The sequence below is a fragment of the Eublepharis macularius genome, chromosome 3 (genome assembly GCF_028583425.1).
Source record: "Eublepharis macularius isolate TG4126 chromosome 3, MPM_Emac_v1.0, whole genome shotgun sequence".
Classification (NCBI taxonomy): Eukaryota; Metazoa; Chordata; class Lepidosauria; order Squamata; family Eublepharidae; genus Eublepharis; species Eublepharis macularius.
In genome coordinates this window covers 110,830,167-110,852,109 of record NC_072792.1, presented here as the reverse complement: position 1 = coordinate 110,852,109, position 21,943 = coordinate 110,830,167, and the positions used below count along the sequence as shown (strand labels likewise).

General features: G+C 44.6%; 1 long non-coding RNA gene across 2 annotated transcripts in view; it reads left to right on the top strand.

The window, feature by feature from the left end:
• The window catches only part of LOC129325796 (uncharacterized), a 70,187-nt gene extending 49,396 nt beyond the window's left edge, over nt 1–20,791 (top strand). The window contains exons 3-4 of one of the 2 annotated variants that reach the window (XR_008596674.1): nt 7,193–7,279; nt 18,391–20,791. This is a non-coding gene — a long non-coding RNA (uncharacterized LOC129325796). The remainder of the gene's footprint in view (nt 1–7,192; nt 7,280–18,390) is intronic. The other variant, XR_008596673.1, reaches the window with a different exon arrangement.
• Nucleotides 20,792–21,943: the final 1,152 nt, after the last annotated feature.

Here is a 21,943-nt window from a genome sequence, read left to right as displayed (position 1 = left end):
AGTGGCCAGTGCTCTTTTTCTGAACACCACCATTTCCCCTCCCATAGGAATCAGTGGAGAGAATTGTGCCTGAACAGAGAGACACGTACTTTGGGGTCTATAAAATCAATTCCCTTAGTCTATTCTGCTTAAAACTTAAGAGCTTTTTTATATTAGATGGAGGACTATGTTCTAAGCAAATTTGTTGCCATTATCTTAAAAACAGTTGCCCCAGACCCTCAAATGTGTTCCTCATGGAAAATTACAGTTCCAAAATCCCAGCCTTCCCAACACTCAAATCCACATATTTGAATCCCAAAGCAATAATGTTTTACCTGAAAATCAGAAATCATGGTAATCATTTTCCCCCTTCTTTTCCACTGGAATCTCAGATCCAAAATTATAACAATTGGGGGGGGGGCCTGGGCGCATCCCCAAAGAAACATTACCTACTATTTATTGCTAAGAAAAGATATAATTGTCTAGGAGAGTTTTTAAAAAGACAAAACCAAAATGATGTACTGACATTTTTTCTTACACACAATTTGGTCTATATTGTTGAAGCAAAATATACATGCTATTATTCTCATTTATATGTTGGGTGCTAATGAAAAGCATAATATAATCTTAATTAATAGTCTCTAGAAATGCAGAGCTTTTTGTCAGTTGTCAGAGTTTATGAAAGATTCAAGAATGAGGTTAAATCATCTGGAGAAATTGTTTTCAAGGGCTTTTCAGTGTTAAACTCCATAAATATTGAGCTAAATTTATGAGACATTTAATTTCACAAAGTCATTGTATTTTTATTCAATTTTGAATGCAGAGCAAGCGCTCCGAGAACATGGCTTGGGTCAAACTTTGTAGGTCATCAGGAGTAAATCAATTGTAGATTATACCTATGAAAAGATCCACTTAATGCACTTTCTTCTACTGACCATGATAATTAATATGATACCCAATCCTATTTTATGAAGGTGATGGCCTCTTTCCAAAGGGCTAATCTGGTGCTGTGTATACAAACAGACCTTCTGAGTCCCATTATTTTAGAAGTAATGCTTATGCCGAGCTGCTCTATAACTTTGGATAAGTTCAGAAGTAGCTTCATATACAATATGAGGATATCAAAATGACTATAATACTATTTATTTTTATTTATTTTCCATTTATTTTTAACCTGGCACACAAACATGTGAATGGCACCATGACAGCCAACAGCTAATACCTTTTGCATAGTTTTAATCTACAAAGGGATATTGCACAGGTAGCAATCAGAATATATAGCCCATCCCCCCATATTGCACAGTGAATTAATTCAGCAAGGTCATCTACATATAGGAGTCAACTCCTATGGTGGATTGTAATTGCTGTTTCTATTTACATGGGAATGATCTGTCTATTACAGATACCAATGATTATGTGGGGAGGGGAGGTCCCCCAAGAATGAAATCATGCAACAATAACTCGCAGTAGAAAAGACTAATTATATTACTAATTCAGAACTCATTTCACCATATTGCAACCCCCTAAACTCACTGCCTAAATTCACTAAATTGTATGTTTGATTTCATAGTTTAAATATGAGTTTAACAAAGTTAAACACTAACATTAATTATTTCCCATCTCATGAAATATTGCATGGGAAATGACAAGGAACAATAATGGCTGAGATTTTAGAACAATATATTTTTTGATATGGAGATCTGGATATATATTCTTGTAACTCATTCAAAGAGTTTCTTTCATTTTTTTCTGGTAACTTGTCTTGGTCTTTGTCTCTTTCTCTGTTTTAACTTGGAGTTAACTGTCATTCTGAATAATGCTACTACTAATAATAAGGTAATCTATTTTACTATATTTCATACATAATTTCATGATAATAACATGCAACAGCAATGCCTCCTTATAAATACAATTTGAACTTGGGTGACACCCCCCCACACACACTTGACAGAAATATCTGAAATGGAGAGGAGGAGGAGGAGGAGGAGGAGGAGGAGGAGAGTGCTCTCAAGTCATAACTGACTTAAGGTGACCCCTGGGCCATTTCCAGACGGCTTACCTGCCTCCGGAACGTCGCGCCATGTTGCAGGGAAAACGCGAAATATCAGGTTTCCTCGCGCGAGTTTTGCGCAACATCACATGACGTCGCACAAAACTCATGCGAGAAAACGCGATATTTTGCATTTTCCCCGCAACATGGCGCAACGTTCCGGAGGCAGGTAAGCCGTCTGGAAACGGCCCTGGTGGGGTTTTCATGGCAAGAGACTAACAGAGGTGGTTTGCCATTGCCTGCTTCTGCAACCCTGGTCTTCGTTGGAGGTCTCCCATCCAATTACTAACCAAGGCCAACCCTGCTTTGCTTCTGAGATCTGGCTCACCTGGGCTCTCCAGGTCAGGGCACACAGAATAGAGGGGGAGTTTAATTCTACTCTCTAAAACCAAAGCTCTCTGCTTCTGCTGCCAGCCCTGCCTCTCTTCAGCAGCCTCTAAGTCAGTGAGGAGAATCTGCTGCAAATCCCACTATCATTGCCTCTCCTCACCAGCCTCTGAGGCAGAGAAGTAGTGGCACCCTGCTATTGCTTCCACTCTTCACTCCAAGGCAGTGAAGCAGTGGTGGTGGTGCTGCTACTGCATGCAAGAGAAGAGGAATCACCACTATCATGAACCCCACCATGGCTGCATGATCTTATCATAATCAGACATGGTGATACTATGGGTGGGGAGGAGGAGCCAGTGGAATGGTGGCAAGGAAGAATGGCTACCAGACATTCCACCAGAAAAGGAGCTCCCCCCAAAAAAACTTGTCCCAACCTCCTACCAAGGTATCTGTTATATCCTCCCACTGCAGCCACTTGAGAGGGAGAGCAGTGACTATATCAACTGGCAGGGTCCAAGTAAGTGATGAGGGTTGAGAGAAAGAAAGAGAGAGTGATTGGGGGGAAGAGAGAGAGTTATCAAGCTGGGAAAGGAGAAAGAGAGAAAAAGATGGAATGAGTTCCTGTAGGCATGAGGGAAAAAGAGAAAGAGAGAGTGCATAAGAGAAGGGTATGGGAAGAGAGAAAGAGGCAGAAACACTGAGAAAAGAAGTGGAGGAGATGGGAGGAAACAAAGGTAGAGGGAATGGGATGGACGTTCTGCAAGTTCCATGCAGGTCCCCTCTTGCAGTAATACAATAAAATACAGTATGAACCAGTCCAGTGAATAGGCTTGATAACTTTAGATTGGCAATTGCTGGAGATTGGGGTGTGGACTCCAGCACAATTCCTGGAGACAGTGGGGTTTGGGAAAGGAGGGGTCTCAGTGGGGCACAATGCTATAGTGTCCACTAGACATGTGCACAAACCAAAAAAAATTAACGACTCTGCGGTTCGTGGTTCAGTGCTGACGACAATCTCAGGGTTGCAAACCGCAACGAACATTTCCCGTTATCGAACTGGTTCGTGGTTTCTGGTTCATTGGGCATGGGACGGCCACCGTGGCACTTAGAGAGCCCATATTCCCAAGAAGTGTTTTGCAGGCTATCCTACAGCCATCACCCAAGTTTGGACAAGATTGCAAAGGGGATCTTGGAGTTATACCCTCTCCAATCCAAGGCCCCCAGGAAACTCCCACTCAATACAATTAGAGCCACTGGTTGACGTTCACCCAGTGTACAGAAGGTCGGTTGTGACAGCGGCAGCCAGGCCTGGCGGGCATGGGGAGGTGGCAATGAGCCACCTCCCCTCAGAGGGCGGGGGGTCTGGCCACTTGCTGGCAGCACCCCCCATGTACCCGCCCGCCAGGCCAAAGAGGAGCTCACTGGTATTCCCGGCGTGGGAGGGAGAGGACGTCATTCAGACGGGGGCCTGATCCCCCAGACACTGCAGGTCCTTACTCAAGGGTCCCACTGAGGAACAGTGTGGCTGCAGCTGCCTCCTGAGCCATCAGCCTCGAGGTTCCAAGCAGTGCTGTCCCAGACCCTGAGGGGACAACCTCTGCAAGCACGGCCTGCCGGAGCACTCTGCTCCCACCAGTGTCACCCTCAGGGCAAAGTGACCCTCCCACTGATCCCCCCCTCAAAAGAGCTGGTGGCCCCTTTTCTTCCACAATGAATGTTTCACTGGGCGAGGAGGGAGACAGGCTCTGGTGGTGCTTCTTCAGGTGCTGAGTCAGGGCCGTCGAAGACAGGTGCTTCGGGTTTTTGCCCCTGCACACCAGGACATCACAGGCACGGCACCACACCACACAGGGGTCATCAGGAAGGGCCCAAAAGTGTCTCCATATGGAGGCGTTGAAACATCGACCGCTAACTGTCCCAGGGGAAGGAGGACGAATGGTTATAGGCTGCACTGCGGAGCTGGCCACGGACGACAGGGTGAGGGGTGTACTGCAGGCAGGGACACCAGCACGAGTTTGAGATGGGGACGGGAGGGATCTTTCAAAACACCCATACCATTCCTCCAGGGATCCATTGCCCACCCCCTCCTCAAAATGTTGAGAGAGATTCACTTCCCCCTGTAGAAAACCTCTTTGGCCTCCTCCACAGCGCCCACAGGTGAATAGGGGGGAGCGGGAGGACTCTCTGCTGCCCCCGAGCCACACCCAATACTGCTTTCCACAAGTGAACCAGGAGGACTGCCATCTCACTTCACCCCACAACCACCCTTAGTGGCCAACACAACAGGAAGACTCATTGTGCCACCAAACTAGAATTAAGGAGGACAGGAAAGGAGATGACTCTGTGTGCCCTCCGCCATGGTGCCCACTGAGCTTGGCCCCAGGGCCTGGCAGCAGCCCTGGAACCAGAGGCTGAGGCTAGAGCCCTAGCCCAGCACACCAAGATGCCTGACCACCAGATCAGGCACTGAGCCCTCAGCCCAGGTGCCCACTGAGCTTGGCTCCAGAGCCAGGCAGCAACCCTAGCACCAGAGGGAGGGAGGGACTAAAGCCCTAGCCCACCACTCCCACAGACCTGACCAGATCAGGCACTAATAATACTGTTTGAGCCCTCAGCTGAGGTGCCCACTGACCTTGGCCCCAGGGCCTGGCAGCAGCACTGGAAACAGAGGCTGAGGCTACAGCTGTAGCACAGCACACCAAGATGCCTTTACAGAACAGGCACAGAGACTAAGAATAATAATAGTAATAATAAGAATTAAAATGATGATTGTGATAATAATAAGAATCATTTGGTGAGCCCTCAGGCCAGGTGGCCACTGAGCTTGGCCCCAGGGCCTGGCAGCAGCCCTGGCACCAGAGGGAGGGAGGGACTAGAGCCCTAGCCCACCACTCCCACAGACCTGAACAGATCAGGCACTAATGTGAGCCCTCAGCCGAGGTACCCACTGAGCTTAGCCCCAGGGCCTGGCAGCAGCCCTGGCACCAGAGGCTGAGGCTAGAGCTCTAGCCCAGCAGCACACCCACAAGCCTGACCACCAGATCAGGCAGTGATAATACTGTGAGCCCTCAGCCGAGGTGCCCACTAAGTTTGTCCCCAGGGCCTGGCAGCAGCCCTGGAACCAGAGGAGATAGATCCCTATCCCCCAAATCCAAGCTGAATTATACTCTCAGTTGCTCTCCCCAAAGGCTAGCAAGTGGCAAGCAAGAGCTCTGTCTCACTCCACTGCTCGCTGAAAGTGAAACCCAGCCTGGAAGACCATGGCTATTTATAAGCACAGGTCCCATTGAGCAACACAGGAGGTCTGTGTTTGGCCGTCAGAGCTGCCTATCAGAGTTTGCAGGGATGAGATTGGAGTGCCCATGGCTACAGAACACCCCCTTCCCCCTCCCTCTCCTGGGTGTCTTCTCCCAACTTGTAAACACTTTGCAGCTCCGTGGTTGGAAGGAAGACCTGCCGATCAAGGTAAGCTGGGCTTCCATTCAGGTTTCCAGGGCGACAGAAGGAGAGCAGACAGATTTCAGGCATTCCCCCGGCTCCGTTTCCAGGGGAATTGATTGCTGGCGCCTGACTATCTGGCTTCCCGAACCACGGCCGAATGCACCGAACCAGGCTTCTTCTGAATGCTGGTTCATTGGATGAGGACAATCACAAACCGCCAGATCGCAATTGCGCGATCGCCAATTCCATGGGTTTTTGAAGTTCGTAATGTGGTTTGTGCCCATGTCTAGTGTCCACCTCCAAAACAGCAGCTTTCTTCAGGGTTATCTCTGTAATCTGGAGATGAGTTATAATTCCCCAAGATCTCCAGATCTCACCTACAGGTTGGTAACCCGAACAGAGTAAACAACACCTCAGTAGACTTAAGGGAATTCTGTTAAAGCCAATATTTACAGAAGTGTTGTATATCTCTTATGAAAGTATAAACAAATATCGGCATCCCTGACTTCCTCTGAAAGAGAATTCCAGATAATCTCAGTCCATTCTGTGGCCATCAACACCATTTTAAAGCAGTCATAGTCCTTTAAAAATTGTTGCAGGGCTCCATTCAATATTGCACATGCAGCACAGTGGCCCCCCAAGCCCCCTCCTGTGCCTTTTCAAGTGCCAAAACAGCAATGGGAGGCTGTTTTGGCCCCTGAAAAGGAGCAGAGGGGAACAAGAGCTCCTGGGGGCACCTGTGCTGTGTGCACAATATTGCTTGGAGCCCTTCAACAATTCTTAAAGAACTACAACAGCTTTTAAGAAAGAAGCAACTGTGGGATGGAACTATGACTGGTATCTCTTAGTTTGGCCCTAAGAAATGTCCGTAATCTGTCACTGTCTGATGATACTTGATAAAAAGATGATACTACCAACAATGATTATTGACTGAATTTTAATAGGTGAAGGATTTCCTATGGGAAAGTGACAGACCAAGTGTGCTGATCCTAGGCCTTGAAATACCAACACTTTGAATTAAACCCAGAAGCAAATTGGTAACAGTGCAGCTGACACAGAAATGGTCAAAGATATTCACATCATCCCATCCCATAAACAAGTGGGTTGCTGCATTATGCATTAGTTGCATTACAATAATCAGAGCTGGAAGGAATTAAAGATTAGGTCAACCCTCTGGAAAGAAGAATCTATGAATTAGTATGCAAAGGGCACTCCTGGGAGCCCTTCCCAACTTCATTTCAAAAGGCAAGCCTGGATCCAACAGTCCCAGGTTTTTGACCTGATTGGATAGTTTGTTTTACCCTGTCAAATACAAGCACATTTGCATGGGATGTACTTGCATTTGCCAAAGTCATATCGCACACAAAATGTACACCTCATCTCCCTTCCTTTTAGAAGCCATACAAGGGATTTCCATGAAAAAATCTTATATGGACTCCAAAACTAAGCAAAGGAACCATCAGGCAAACGCCAGCCATCAAGGTAAACTGATATACGTTCTTTTAAAACACAACACTTGGGCCACTGTGGTATTGTATTATGCAACTGAGTACAGTTTAAATTTGAAGTACAATCCAGTGTGTCTGATCATGTACCCTCCTAGGCTACTCAAAACTACTACTTGTTAAAACAGACTGGAACTGAGCAACAAGTACTAATGGCTTTTCTCCTCTGGGAACTTTAGCAAGATTAAATATTTACAGCAATAAACAGCATACTGCTTAACCCACAAGACTTTTACTCAATTATCACTCATCGAACAATGACAGATTCACAGAGTAAGCTATAAAGATACTTAATGCTACCATGAGGACACTGCCCTAGTGCTCTTTATGATAGCAGGGATAATTAAAAATATTTCAACATGACTTTAGAAAATATTTGGTCACTGCAGCCATTCTATCAATGCTTGAAACATGCTGCCTATGCACTTTGGATGTGGAGCCTGTCTGGCTAAGAAAGATAACTTCCCACAATGGTTCAGGCAAGAGGTTTCACACTTGAGCAAAATAGCTAAAAATTTTCAGAAACAGCAAATAGCTGAGTGAATATATCAACAATGGCAAAACAGGAAAGGCAGATAGCAGACTTGAGTTCACTTGCTAAATCCAATTTTGTTAGCCTTGTCTGCCTATAAGGCTATCAGTGATGGCCATCAGAGGTACATAAATTGAAATGGGCAATGGAGCAATGTCAACTAAAAGCTATCCAATGAGGCAGGCTTCAGATCTGAATCTTCATATAGGCTTGGGTTGGGCAGTGCCACCACTGATTTTGCTATTGTATTTCAGAAAAGAAAATTATTTGGTATTGCAGGATAAATGTCCATGTCACTAGAAATGTGACTTGGGACCAACATTTCAGTGGCTGAATTTTGATGCAAAGATTTAGGCTGAAACCTTTCCAGATAGGGGTGGCAAAATACACAGAGAGAGAGAGAGGAGAGAGAGAGAGAGAGAGGTTAATATTAATCTATAGTATTTTATTGTTTCTCCTAGTTATGTAAATGTTCAAATTATTAGGTATATTTTATAGTTTAAATTATCTAACAGTTTTTATGATATTCCTAGCCCTATACTGGCTTTCACTGCCCCCTAATTTGAGCTAAACGGAAGCAACTGGAAAGAAATTGGGTCTGGATTTGTGAAGTAGCTGCAGGAACTAGATTCCAATCCAGATCTGTCTGTCTGTCTTATTTTTATGACACCTCTTCAGAATCCTGCTTGAGGCAGCTTACAATGAAATATCTCAGTATAAAACACAAGCCATTAGACATAAGAAGTGTAAACTCTGTCCTTAAATTAGAAATAAGCCTTTGAAAAGCTGATAAGATAAAGCCCTGATTGAAGCCTGGGTGTTTTAGCTTTGCACCTAAAAGAAAGCAAAGTAGGCACCAGGCAAGCCTCAAGGGGGAGGACATTATTGAAGCAAATTGCTACCATAGAAAATGCCCTGTCTCTAGTCACAACCTGCATCTATATTTGATATAAAAGTTTGCCACATCTATCTTTTTAAAAATAATATTTTAAAAAGTGCATGAAAGGGAAAGTCCAAATAGTTATCATCTCATCTGAACAAATGTTCCGTGTTTCGATGAGATGCAGAGATCTGAGGAAGCAACACAGTAACCTTTAGTCTGAAATGATTTTTTGGTGCTGCTTCCTAGAAAAGTAAGCTATTAATTATTTTAAACTGTATTGATGATGTCAGGGTTGATAAAGGGTCAGAATCTAAGAGTACAAGCTAAGTTCTATCTCTTCCAAAAACCTTTTCATGTAGTAATAACCATAGTACACATTGGCGATAGTTTTATTAATGTGGATAGCATGCAAATTTATTTTTCTTTTTTAACAGCATCAGATTTGATAGCAACAGTTTTGAACCAGTGTCTGGACCTGGAGGCCATGATCACAAGCTCAAAGCAGTCCCCTGGAGCACTTAAAAAGAAAAACTTGCTATTGAAATTAAGGAATCAGGCAGTTGGGTTGGGAAATTCCTGGGGATTTGTGGAGATGGAGCAAATGAAGGGCAGGGTTTGAGGGGAGGGGAAGAACTTTAGTGGGGTATAATGCCATACAGCTCCCCACCCCCACCAAATCAACAATTTTCTTCAGGGAAACTGATCTCTGTAGCCTGGATATCAGTTGTATTCTTGGATATCTCTAGGCTGCACCTGAAGCTTGACAACTCTAAGGGGTTGCACTTAGAGATGGGCACGAACAGCAATATGAACTAAAAAAAGCCACGAACAGCCGAATCCACTGTTCGCAAGCAAACTGTTTGTGAGGCCCTGTTCCTGGCGAACATGTTTTCGTTCCAAGCCCTCTTTGTGGTGTTCGTCAGCCATCCGTAAAGCCAGACAGTCTGGTGCCTTTCAATCAATTCCCCTGGCAACATAGGCATGGACTGTCTGAACTCTGTCTGAACTCCTTCTGGCTTTAACCCCTCAAGGTAGCTTCCAGCAGACAGTCCCGTCTTTGCCTCTGTGAACAGAAAATGACAACAAAGGCACAAACCCATGCGTCATGCCTTTCTCAGGGTGCAATCTGTCTGAAACTTGGGGGGTCTTCAGAGGACAGTGAGGACTATTTCCCCTGCAAATTTGGTGGGTATTGGACATTGGGAAGGTCAGTGCATAACTCCTCAATTAGCTTCCGGCAGACAGTCCAGTTTTTGCCACTGTGAAGAGAAAATGACATGAAAGGGGAAGACCCATGGTCATTCTTTTCCCCAGCTCAAGTTCAGCTAAATCCCAAAGGGGCCATTCTGGCTCCCATGAACTTCCCATTATGACCTTGTCCGTCGATGTTTGTGAATCCCTATTCATGGATGGCAACAAACAACGAACATCATGTTTGTTTGTTTCCTCTTCATGCCCATCTCTAGTTGGACTCTAATTAAAGAGCAAGTTCAGAAGTCTGTTTGTTAGATTAATGTATGTGGGTAGAGGGTTAGATGCCCACACATTTTCTCTATTGCATGTAATGCCTTAGGTAGCTGTTGTCAGGTTCAGAATGCTGTCTTGTATGCTTTTGCTTAACTGACTCCATATTTAATCCTTTCAGTGTTTAAGTGCTCTCTCCCCAGGTGCCAAGATTCCCAGGCAGCTATCTCACAGAAGAGGACTGTTTTGGCTACCGACGTTCCACCAAGAACTGGCCTTGGGAACTTTCGCTATTCTGACTTCAAAGGGGTTGTTTTGAGAACTATGGGGGGAGGTTGGGCCTTCTGTGATCTGTTACTTTGTACCTCATGCTTTGCTAGTCATTGGTAACAATGCATATGTACCAACCTGAATATTGCATTCAGGCCAGTGGACTATAATGATCTCTTTCTTCATTAAATGCTTTTTGGAAACAATGGACTATTGTCTAATTGCAGAAGGCAGACTGGAGTAAGGATACTATCTAGCCACGGTTCTGACATTTTGTTACCAATCACTTTTCCAATGCCTAAGCCGGATCAAACGGAATTCAAAGCTGTCCCAGATAGGGATCCTTTGTTTCACCCGTATGCCTCTCCCGGCTCTCAAGGTTTGGAAGCCCAAGAACGTGTACCGCGAGGAGACGGCTCCTCGGTTACAACGATCTATACCCTCACGCGGATACGCGGCCTAGAGCCCCAGCCGCACCACTCTTCAACTTGCCCACCCCGACACAGTGGGGTGCAAGGCCAAGGGAAACGAGAGAGCAGAGGGCCAGCACGATGTTTACACAGCTACAGCTGGATAGTCGGCACAGTTTGGAATCCATACCTGAGCAAACCGGTGACCGACCATGGCTGTTCGGGAACAGGACGGCCGATCAAACGGAATGGGAAACATCCCACCGCGGCGCCCTGTCTTGGGATTATGCAGAAGTAACCCCGTGGTCGGGGCAACAAGAAGTGGAAGAACTCATACCTGGTCTATCGAGGCCACCTACGGATATCGTGCCCACTTCGCAAGCTACAGGTTATACGGAACAAGAGGAGGAAACTACGGATAGAGTACAGCTGTTGGAGAACAGACTCCTAAGTATGGAAGAAAGTTTGGCAAACGCCGTCCACCTGCTGTCGGTGCTAGTGGCGGGAGACAGAGATCGTGTACCGCCAGCTAGTCTACCTGACATCAACCAAAGTTTGGCTAACCTGCAAAATCAACTGTGGCCGCAACAGCCACCAGAGACGGGAGACGAGGACTCGGTCACCGGGGAAGGACCCTGCCCAGATGATCCTTGCCCCGATCAACCGATTGTACCAGGAGATGTCAGCACCGGCGGGGGAGGTGGAGAGCCATGCCCTGAAGACCCTCGTCCCGATCGCCCTGTAATTCCAACGGGCAATGGGAATGGAGGAGGTGGGGATGAACCAAGATGGCCGCTGGAGCCAGCTGCTCCAATAGATCAGCCACCTACAACACAAGCGAGCCAGCCCCCAGACCTTCCAAGAGGAACCACACCACCAGTCATCCCAGGAGCAGACAGGCCTCTTCCGACACCGGGGCCGCGAGGGGATACGGTTCCTCTTCAACCCATCTCTCCTCACCCACCTCCGTTGTGGCCAGCCCCCACTCCCCTTCAACCAGCACCCGGGGCCCCACCGAGGGAGCGTCCGACACCTCTTCGGCCAACACCAGTACATCCGGCTCCAAGAGGACCCCAGCCAATCCCCCAGCCGATTCCGGGGGCACCAGGGATTCCGCAACCAATTCCGGGAGCGCCCTTACCGCACCAACCTCCACCTCAACCTTACCCACAATATCCTCCTACACAGTTACCACCGACGCCGCGGCAGCCTCCCTTACAACTCGCTCTGCTTGATGCCTACCCAATGCCAGCACCAGCTCCTAGACAAGATCTTCCCATGGGATGGGTCAAACTGGATGCTACGTTTGATGGAGACCCTTCCAAATTGGGATTTTTCCTTGTACAAGTGGTGCAATTCTTCAACCGGTGGGGGCATCTTTTCGGGAGTGAGGCCAGCCAAATAGAACACCTGGGATCACGTCTGCAAGGTAAAGCTGCCGATTGGTATGTGGGACTGTATAACATGGGGGCCCCCGAATTAGATACGCTCCAAGGGCTAGTGGATGCGATCCGCGCCCAGTATGAAGATCCCCTAGAAGGAACTAGGGCCAGAACAGAATTGCAAGCAATTAGACAAGGCAGCATGTCGGCTAGAGACTATGCTACAAAGTTCAGACAGCTTGCTGCCAAATGCCCGAGATGTGAGGAGTCTACCAAGATTATTTTGTTCAAGCAAGGATTGAATCCCAAATTGCTAGATCGAGCTCTCATGTAAGATAACCCTCCTACGCTGTTCGGGTGGATACAATTAACCTGCGAAGTTGAAAATCGCCTACTAGAAGTTCGTTTAGTGGAACAACACCAACAACCTCCGGGCCAAAGACGTTCCTCCACTCCCCTCAGGGGAAGCCGGGGGGCTGGATATGCCACTCGTGGAGCAAGAGATGCTAGATGGCAACAGGGGCTCTGTTTGCAGTGTGGCCAAAGCGGTCATTTTGCGGCACAATGCCCATATCGGCCTGTGCAAAGACCTCTGCTCCAACTACGACGCCCAGCCCCCGCAGCCTACCTGGCGCCATCGCGCCCAACTCCAGCTCCAAGAGCCGCTCCAAGAGGTAGGGGAGCGTCGAGAAGAAGCCTTCCCGAGAGAGGACTGGAATTGGAGGAAGTCATGGAGGAGGATCCGACTGCCCTAACGGGGGGAGAGAATCCTGAGAGCCCCACATCGGGAAACGAAATGGATCTGTCGTAAAGGGACCCAAACGGCAGATCAAACCTTCGGGGGTTCCGGTTCCAAACCGACCCCATGGGTCCATACTATTCATACGAGTAACGTTGGTGAATCCAAACAAGAAAATGCATATCCGCGTACAAGCTCTAATCGATTCGGGCTGTTCCAGAGACATTATCGCGCCAGCTTTAGTTAATGGACTAGTGCTTCCGGTAAAAGATTTGGAAATACCGGTAATATTCGAGCAAATGGATGGTTCCAACATGAATCCAGTCACTACCGAAACCACTCCAATCCTAACCAGTATGGGACAACATTGGGAAGTAAGATCATTCGTCATTAGTGCCACAGCGAAATACCCCTTAATCCTGGGAAGCCGGTGGTTATGCGATCATAACCCTTATATCAACTGGGCAGAGGGAAGTATCACATTTACCCATGAATCATGTAAAAATCACCGTTGGGATCAAAACTGGGGCAAGGACCCAACTATAAATGAATCTGCTCTCCTCACCCAGGAAGAAATCAACCAAATACCCAAGCAATACAGAGCATACACCCGAGCCTTCACCGAGGAAGAGGCTAATGTTTTACCTCCTCACAGGAGGACGGACTGTGCCGTAGAAATAATACCGGGAGCCTCACTGCCCAAGGGCCGTCTTTATCCCATGAGTCCCAACGAAAGGGAAGAGCTCCGCAAGTTCATCGATCTCAATCTCCAAAGGGGATTTATTCGCCCTGCCAACAGTCCCCATGCCGCGCCAGTGCTTTTTGTCAAAAAGAAGGACGGGGGCTTAAGACTGTGCACCGACTTTTGGGGACTTAACGCCGTCTCCTCCAGCAACGCCTACCCCATCCCGCTCATCAGAGATCTACTCAACGTCGTGGCCCAAGGTAAGGTCTTTACGAAATTAGATTTAAAAGACGCTTACTTTCATGTCCGTATCCGAAAAGGGGATGAATGGAAAACCGCGTTCAATACACCTCTCGGCCAATATGAATATTTAGTTATGCCTTTTGGCCTGGCCGGGGCCCCATCGGTTTTCATGTCTATGATCAATGAAGTACTGCATGAATTTTTATATAAAGGCGTTGTGGTGTACCTAGATGATGTGTTAATCTATTCGGAGACCGAAGAGGAACACGTGGACCTTGTAAAAAGGGTCTTGACCACTCTCATGAATAACAAACTGCCCATTAAGCTCTCTAAATGTGAGTTCCACAAAACAGAACTCACTTACTTAGGCTATTGTATTTCTCAAGAGGGCTTGAAAATGGATCCAGGCAAAATACAGGCCGTATTAAATTGGCAAACCCCCGCAACCCGCAAAGAATTACAATCATTCTTAGGCTTTGCCAACTTCTATAGAGAATTCATTGCGAATTTTGCTCAAATCACACTCCCCCTAACTGAACTATTAAAAACCAAAGACAAGGGGGACCAGGCCAAAAAGCCGAGCGCAAAACTGTTGTGGACACCAGAATGCCAAACAGCGTTCAATCACCTTAAAACGCAGTTTGTCTCAGAACCCGTCCTGCAACACCCCGATGAAAACCGCCCCTTCATAGTACAGGTCGACGCCAGCGACATGGCGATTGGGGGCGTGCTACTACAGCGGGGGGAGGACGGAAAGCTCAAACCCTGCACCTTCCTTTCCAGAAAGTTTTCGGAGGCGGAAAGAAATTGGAATGTATGGGAAAAGGAGGCTTTTGCTGTAAAAGCAGCTCTCACTAACTGGAGACATTGGTTAGAAGGAGCCCGTCATCCATTCGAAGTCTGGACGGACCATAAGAATCTAGAGGCCCTTCGCAGCCCTCGCAGGCTAAACGCCAAACAACTGAGATGGGCAGAGTTTTTCTCCAAATTCAACTTCACACTAAACTTTCTTCCAGGCAAAACTAACTTTTTGGCCGACGCGCTATCACGCATGCCCCAACACAAAAGCAAAAGGGAGGAGACAATTGACACAGTCTTTTCACCTACGCAATTAGGGGGCGTGGTGACCACTCGCAGCCGCACCAACCCCTCCTGACAACCCGCCCAGGGATGGAGAGAAAAGCTGAAAGCTGAAGTGGAAAAGGAGGGGGGAATGTGCCCAAAGACAAACTGCAACAGTCCGCCCAAGGGGAATGGCTTTGGGGAGACCGCTTCTATGTACCCAAAAGTTTGCGGAAAGAAGTTTTACACCGTTGTCATGATGCCCCCACGGCGGGGCACTACGGGTACTTAAAAATGCTTCACTTAGTGCAACGCCAATTTTGGTGGCCGGGCATGCGCAAGGACATTTCCCAATATGTTGCGTCTTGCCCCATCTGCCTCAGCGCCAAATCGCAAAAAGGCAAACCCCCGGGTCTCTTACAACCTTTAGAAACGCCCAATCGACCGTGGGAAATAATCTCTATGGACTTTATCACTGATTTACCCCCCTCAAAGGGGCATAATTGTATCTTAGTCATGGTTGATTTGTTTTCCAAGCAAGCTCATTTCATACCGTGCACCACGATTCCTTCCGCTAGAAAACTGGCTGACATTTTTATCAAAAACATTGTAAAAATACATGCTTTTCCATCCAAGGTGATCTCGGATCGCGGCGGACAGTTCGTTGCCAACTTCTGGCGGGAGCTCTTACAACTACTGGGCATTGAACAAGGTCTCAGTTCAAGCCATCACCCGGAAACAGACGGACAATCGGAAAAAACTAATCAGATATTAGAGCAATTCCTATGTTGTTACATTAATTTCCAGCAAGATAATTGGTTTGACTTGCTACCCTTAGCAGAATTCTCATATAATAACAGCGTCCATGCCTCCACGGGAGAAACTCCCTTCAAAGTCATCTATGGCTTCCACTTCAAACCATTTCCATTTGAAGCGCTTCCCCCTCCTACTACAGCTTCCAAAGACGTCACCGAATGGTGGGGGGAAGCAGCTCAACAATGGACTCAAATCAAAAAACACCTCGACAAAGCCAAACAGGATTACAAAAAGTACGCCGACCGCCACCGTGCGGCAGAATGGGATTTACAACCAGGCGATCTTGTTTATCTTTCTACGAAGAATCTGAAAGTAACTCAAAGCAGCCGCAAGCTAGCGTTAAAATTCTTAGGACCTTTTCCTGTTCGCAAAGTAATCAACAAAGTAACGGTTGCCTTAGATTTACCAAAAAATCTATGCCACGTACATGATACTTTCCATGTTAGTCTATTGAAAAAAGCCCCCATTGATGAACAATGGCACACCCGGGCCCCTCCAATCCCCACTTTGATCGATGACCAGACCCACTATGAGGTGCAGCAAATATTGGACTCTAAAACAAAAAGGAATCAGTTATTTTACCTCATTAGGTGGAAGGACTTTGACTCTGGGTTTGATGAATGGGTGAATTCTATACATGTTCATGCTCCTAGACTTGTAAAAGCGTTTCACTCTCGTTACCCACATAAACCTGGGGGAGGAGCATCTTAGAGGGGGCAGAATGTCAGGTTCAGAATGCTGTCTTGTATGCTTTTGCTTAACTGACTCCATATTTAATCCTTTCAGTGTTTAAGTGCTCTCTCCCCAGGTGCCAAGATTCCCAGGCAGCTATCTCACAGAAGAGGACTGTTTTGGCTACCGACGTTCCACCAAGAACTGGCCTTGGGAACTTTCGCTATTCTGACTTCAAAGGGGTTGTTTTGAGAACTATGGGGGGAGGTTGGGCCTTCTGTGATCTGTTACTTTGTACCTCATGCTTTGCTAGTCATTGGTAACAATGCATATGTACCAACCTGAATATTGCATTCAGGCCAGTGGACTATAATGATCTCTTTCTTCATTAAATGCTTTTTGGAAACAATGGACTATTGTCTAATTGCAGAAGGCAGACTGGAGTAAGGATACTATCTAGCCATGGTTCTGACAGCTGTTACTGGTTTGAGGTCATCCTTCCTTGAAAAAAGATGATTTAGAAAACTCTGTTTTCTGATCCAATCCATATTAGATTACTGCAATGTGCTTCCTTTGAAGGATTTTCAGAAATTTCAGTAGGTGCTAAAGACAGATGTGAAACTGTTGCGTTGCACAAATTGTAGTGCTTGTAACTCAGCAAAGCTAAAAGACTTTCACTTGCTTCCAGTTCAATTCTCAGAACGGTTTAATATACTGGTTGCTGTTACCATTAAAGCTCCCCAGGAGCGCAAAATACACTTAAACCTCTTTTTTTCTTTTTTTCTTAAACTCATGTATTCATTAAAACTCTATAAGGATGTGGGATGTGAAAGGAGAACTGTGGCAGTTTGAGAACTTTTGAAATAAGACATTTTAAACAGAAGAGAGAAGTGACTTTACCATTAAGAATTTATATCTATTTTAATCTAAGCTTGGATTATAATATAGCAGAAGAGGAGTGAAATTTAGAACTGATTTTTTAAAGAATAAGATAGGGAGGTTACGATAAGTAATACCTTTATCAGAGTATATGAATAAGGGAATAGTTAAACAAATATACCGATGGGGCATACTATATATACTATTATGTTGGTAGATCAGATTGTATATTATATAATGAATGTGCAGTATGGTGCTGTGTGCGGTGCCACATTGGTGGCAGAGTGCACAGTAGGGGTGTTAATACATATTATAATGACAATAGTATATTTGATAGAATATATGTTTAAAAGAAATAGAATATGTTTAAACTAAGACTTTTGTTATATATTATATTATATTATATTATATTATATTATATTATATTATATTATATTATATTATATTATATTATATTATATTATATTATATTATACTGGTCTGCTATATCGAGGGGTATAAGATTTATACTATATTGATAGTATAATTGATAGATGTATATTATACTGATAGAATATTTGATAGTATAATTGATAGAAGCATGCTATATTGATAGGATATTTGATATATATGATAGAATACCTGGAAAAAAAATTAGAATGTGCTTAGACTAAGGGAATTATCAAGTAATAAGAGGGGGTAAGGGTTGGAAAGCTGTTGGAAGTCGATAGAGAGGGGGGAGGAAAACGGTGGGGGATAGGGTTAATTAGATATTGAGGGAATGTATGTATTGAATTTGAAAAGTATACTCACCAATAAAAATTTTCTAAAAAAAAAAAAACTCTATAAGGATGTGTTGAACAGCTTATTATTCACACGTACCGCGTACAGAGGAGCTATTTACAAATGTACATTCTTTAAATACAGGACATGTATAATAGCATCTAATCCATACAAAAACTGATGTCTCAAATAGACATAAGGACCAGGAAGAATCGAGAGCCAAGGGAGAGCAAAATTAAATTCATTTGTTCTGTAAAGACAATTTCTCAGTTCTTAAATCTCCCAACAGGTGAAAGCACTGGTGTGCCCGAAGTGACGGCGTCGACGAGTTGTTCTGCTCAGCTTTTCATCCGTGACTTCCTCAGGGGCAGCCACCGTTACTATAAAAGACATTTACCATAAACACCACCAATACAACACTAATTGTTCATTACACAGTAATATCCTGGAAACCCCCTTCTTTGGGGGAGACAAGTACATACCCTTATTCCACCATTCAGTCTTCTCCTCAATCTTCCGGCAAAAGCGACGTCGGCAAAAGCCTGGAGTGGCTTCCAAACTAATTGCCCGGAATATATACAACTAATTACCAACTGGTGTGGTGAGCACACCGGGGGGGATCAATCCAGAAAAGACCTATAACTGATTTCATTATTTAGTCCTACAGGGGCCATTGTCTTCAAGGAAAAAATCCAAAATCCTTGTGTTTTACTTGCTGCTTCAAATGTGATCACTTTTATAAGCTGCTACTTCTGTACTAGTTAATATATTTAATTGTTCTTAAATTATTGATTTTTTCTATTGCATTTTATTTTTATAATTTTACTCTACTTTTATTACTGCTATTAATTTTAATAACATTATTATTGGTATATTGTTAAAGCTGGCAAATATTTATTATTATGAGATTCTTTTAAAGTAGATTGTTTTTAATTATCTCAAGCCTCCTTTAGATCCATCTGGTTGACTGTGTAGGCTAAAAATGATTTAAATAATAAATAAAAGGAGAGTATCCAAGTAGAGATGGGCACGAACCAAAATACAAACCAAAACTAAGCATGAACCAGGCTTGTTTGTGGTTCGCGAACCCCGGTTCATCAGATTCCATTTCTGATGAACCGCCATAAACTTTTAGGCTGGTTCGTTTGGTTCGTTTTTTGGTTAGTCACTGCAGGCAGCTTGGTGCCTATCAATCAGTTTCCTAGGCAATGGGGAATAGACTTCCTGCAGACCTTCTCCTGACCCGGAAGTGAACTTCTGCTGGCCTGGAAGTGACCTTCTGCTGGGCTGGAAGTGATGATTTTCTGACTCGGATGTGACATTTTCATGAACCAAATGAACTGGTTCACGGTCCAGGGGCAGGTTAGTGAAAGTTCATGGTTCGTGGTTCATGAAATTTGACAAACCATGAAACCCATGTGTTGTATTCCTGTACAGTGAAGCCAGTCTATTTCTCTGATCCTGAACTCCATTTTAAGTATGGAAAGTACCAGAATATTATGTTTTACTGGAAGCATTCCAAATGACATGTTCTCTGAACAGGGAAGAACAAGTGATATTTGCTTTTGCTGATGTTTGCATTAGCTTCTGTGGACAGAGACGGAAATCAATAATGGAAAGAAGGCCAGATTCGGTCGAATATGTCACAAAACCTAGTAGAAGGGGGGGGCTGACGAATAACAAATGCAGAGGCTTATTTCAAACGGACAACTTTTTTTCCTTTTTCTGACTCTTAAGATTCAAAGACGTTAAAACACAGTAACTTTCACATCTACTCTTATGTCTGGAGAAGGAAAACACTGTACACACACTAGCAGTCATAAGAACACAATTAAAGAGAGGAAAATGAGGAAGATCCACAGCAAGAAAGATCCGTTTAAGACCCTCTTCTGTTTTCAAGAAGAAATAATGACAGTCCATCTGCAGAAGCCAGTCCAGTACATTCAGAAATGCTAGTCCAAGTCACTTAAGAACACTGCCTTAACTATAACATCACGCTGACACTAACCACATGATTGTTTGGCTGGAAACACACATACATGCATGCATATATCCATATATTCACAGCTTAATCAATCTCATTATAGCTCTACATGAAATAACTCAGCAATCGCTATACATATATCAATCACATAGGCCTTAACCATAAGGAACTCAGGATATACTGAACCAAACAAAATGGAGTCAAAATGAACCTTTGAATGGAAACATGGCAATAAGCTAAAATCTAGGGGATTTTTGCTGATACATGATATTCATATGATTAATGATAACAAATATTGAGGGATCAGAATGACCTGACCATTTTACAGATGTCACGATCTCAGTGCAAATTCTGCAAATGTTACAATTTTTAGGTGATTTCCAGTGCCAGGAATGACTCTGAGGAATCTCATTGGTGAATTTGAATGGGATGATGTAGGCCAAAATTGTATAAAAATGAGCAGAAAAACCATGGAGTCTAAGAAGCTAGGAGGAGAGAAAGTAAGGAATACCTCCTTGCTATCTCTCTCCTTTCCCTTTCAGATTGGAAAAGCGCTCTCCCATTCTTTCCATCAATGAGAATCTCTGGGACATCTCCAGGATTGGTAAGATAATTTACTATGCCTTATTCTAATTGTATTGTTAATTAAGCTATTGTATTGCTAAGACCATGCTGTACCATGATTCTCAAAGTTTATGTAACCTATGCAAAATGATTTGAATAAAACTTACTGAAATTCATGTCCAGGCCTGTGTTGTATCCTTGCTCTCTCTTCATTTGGGAAAAAAGTGGCTCAGTTGAAGATATGTTAAAGATCCCCCCTTTCGCATAGTAAACTGTTGGCTAAAGGCAAAGCTAACACATGGTTTGGGTTTTCTTCCAGTTTGTGCCCATCTCTATATCCAAGTGCTCTCCCTTGGTTATAATGGGATTACACTGGGGATTATCATTACCCTCCTACATAGTTAGCCTAGAGTTTGCGCAGTTTATCTTTCTCAATAATAAGAAATATCTTTACTAATCTTGCAGCCTAGAAACCTGGGATTCATTTAATAGATGGCTTTCAAAGAAGCTAGGGAAGCTTCTGTCCCGTCTGGTTCTCCTAAGTCCATTCAGTTCTCTATTATATGGTCTTTGTTGATCTCAAGTAAATAGGAGGTAAATAGAGAGTGGATTCTTTTAGAAAATCAAAGACTCTTGGCACTAGACGGACGTGACTTGCAGTTAGGATGGCACACATTTTTATGGTATGGAAAAATGAAGGGACATAAGTATTTGAAGAATCATCTGATTAGAAAATCCCTTATAACAATATGGGAAAGAACTGTACCATTAATCTATTCTAAAATTCTACAATGGGTATAACCTCTAGAAGCATTCCCACAGCCAAATGTATTTTCTTTAGACAGCACTATCTGACTATATAATTGAGTAAGTGTATTTCAGACAACTCACTTTATACCCTGGTGTACCACCAGAGGGTGCTGCCATGGAGGGAAGCCTAGGCAAAGTACCATGACCCTCCAGAAAACATGCCATGGTGGGAAGCACAGGACAGGAGCAGGATGGGAGCAGGTGGCAATGGCTGCCTCCCACCTTCACCCAGTTGGTATTAGGAGCAGAGCAGGTGGCAATGCCCACCCCCACCTTAACACCTGGGATTAGGAGCGGAGCATGTGGCAATGCCCTCTCCCCACCTTAACCCAGCTGCTATTAGGAGCAGTGTGAAATAGGAAGGGCAATACTGTGTGGTAACCAGAATGCCCACAAAAAAACCCCCACAGTAATAAGGTCTACAGACCCATACAATAATTATGCAGTCACACAAATGTAACAATATAAGCCAAACACTTTATAT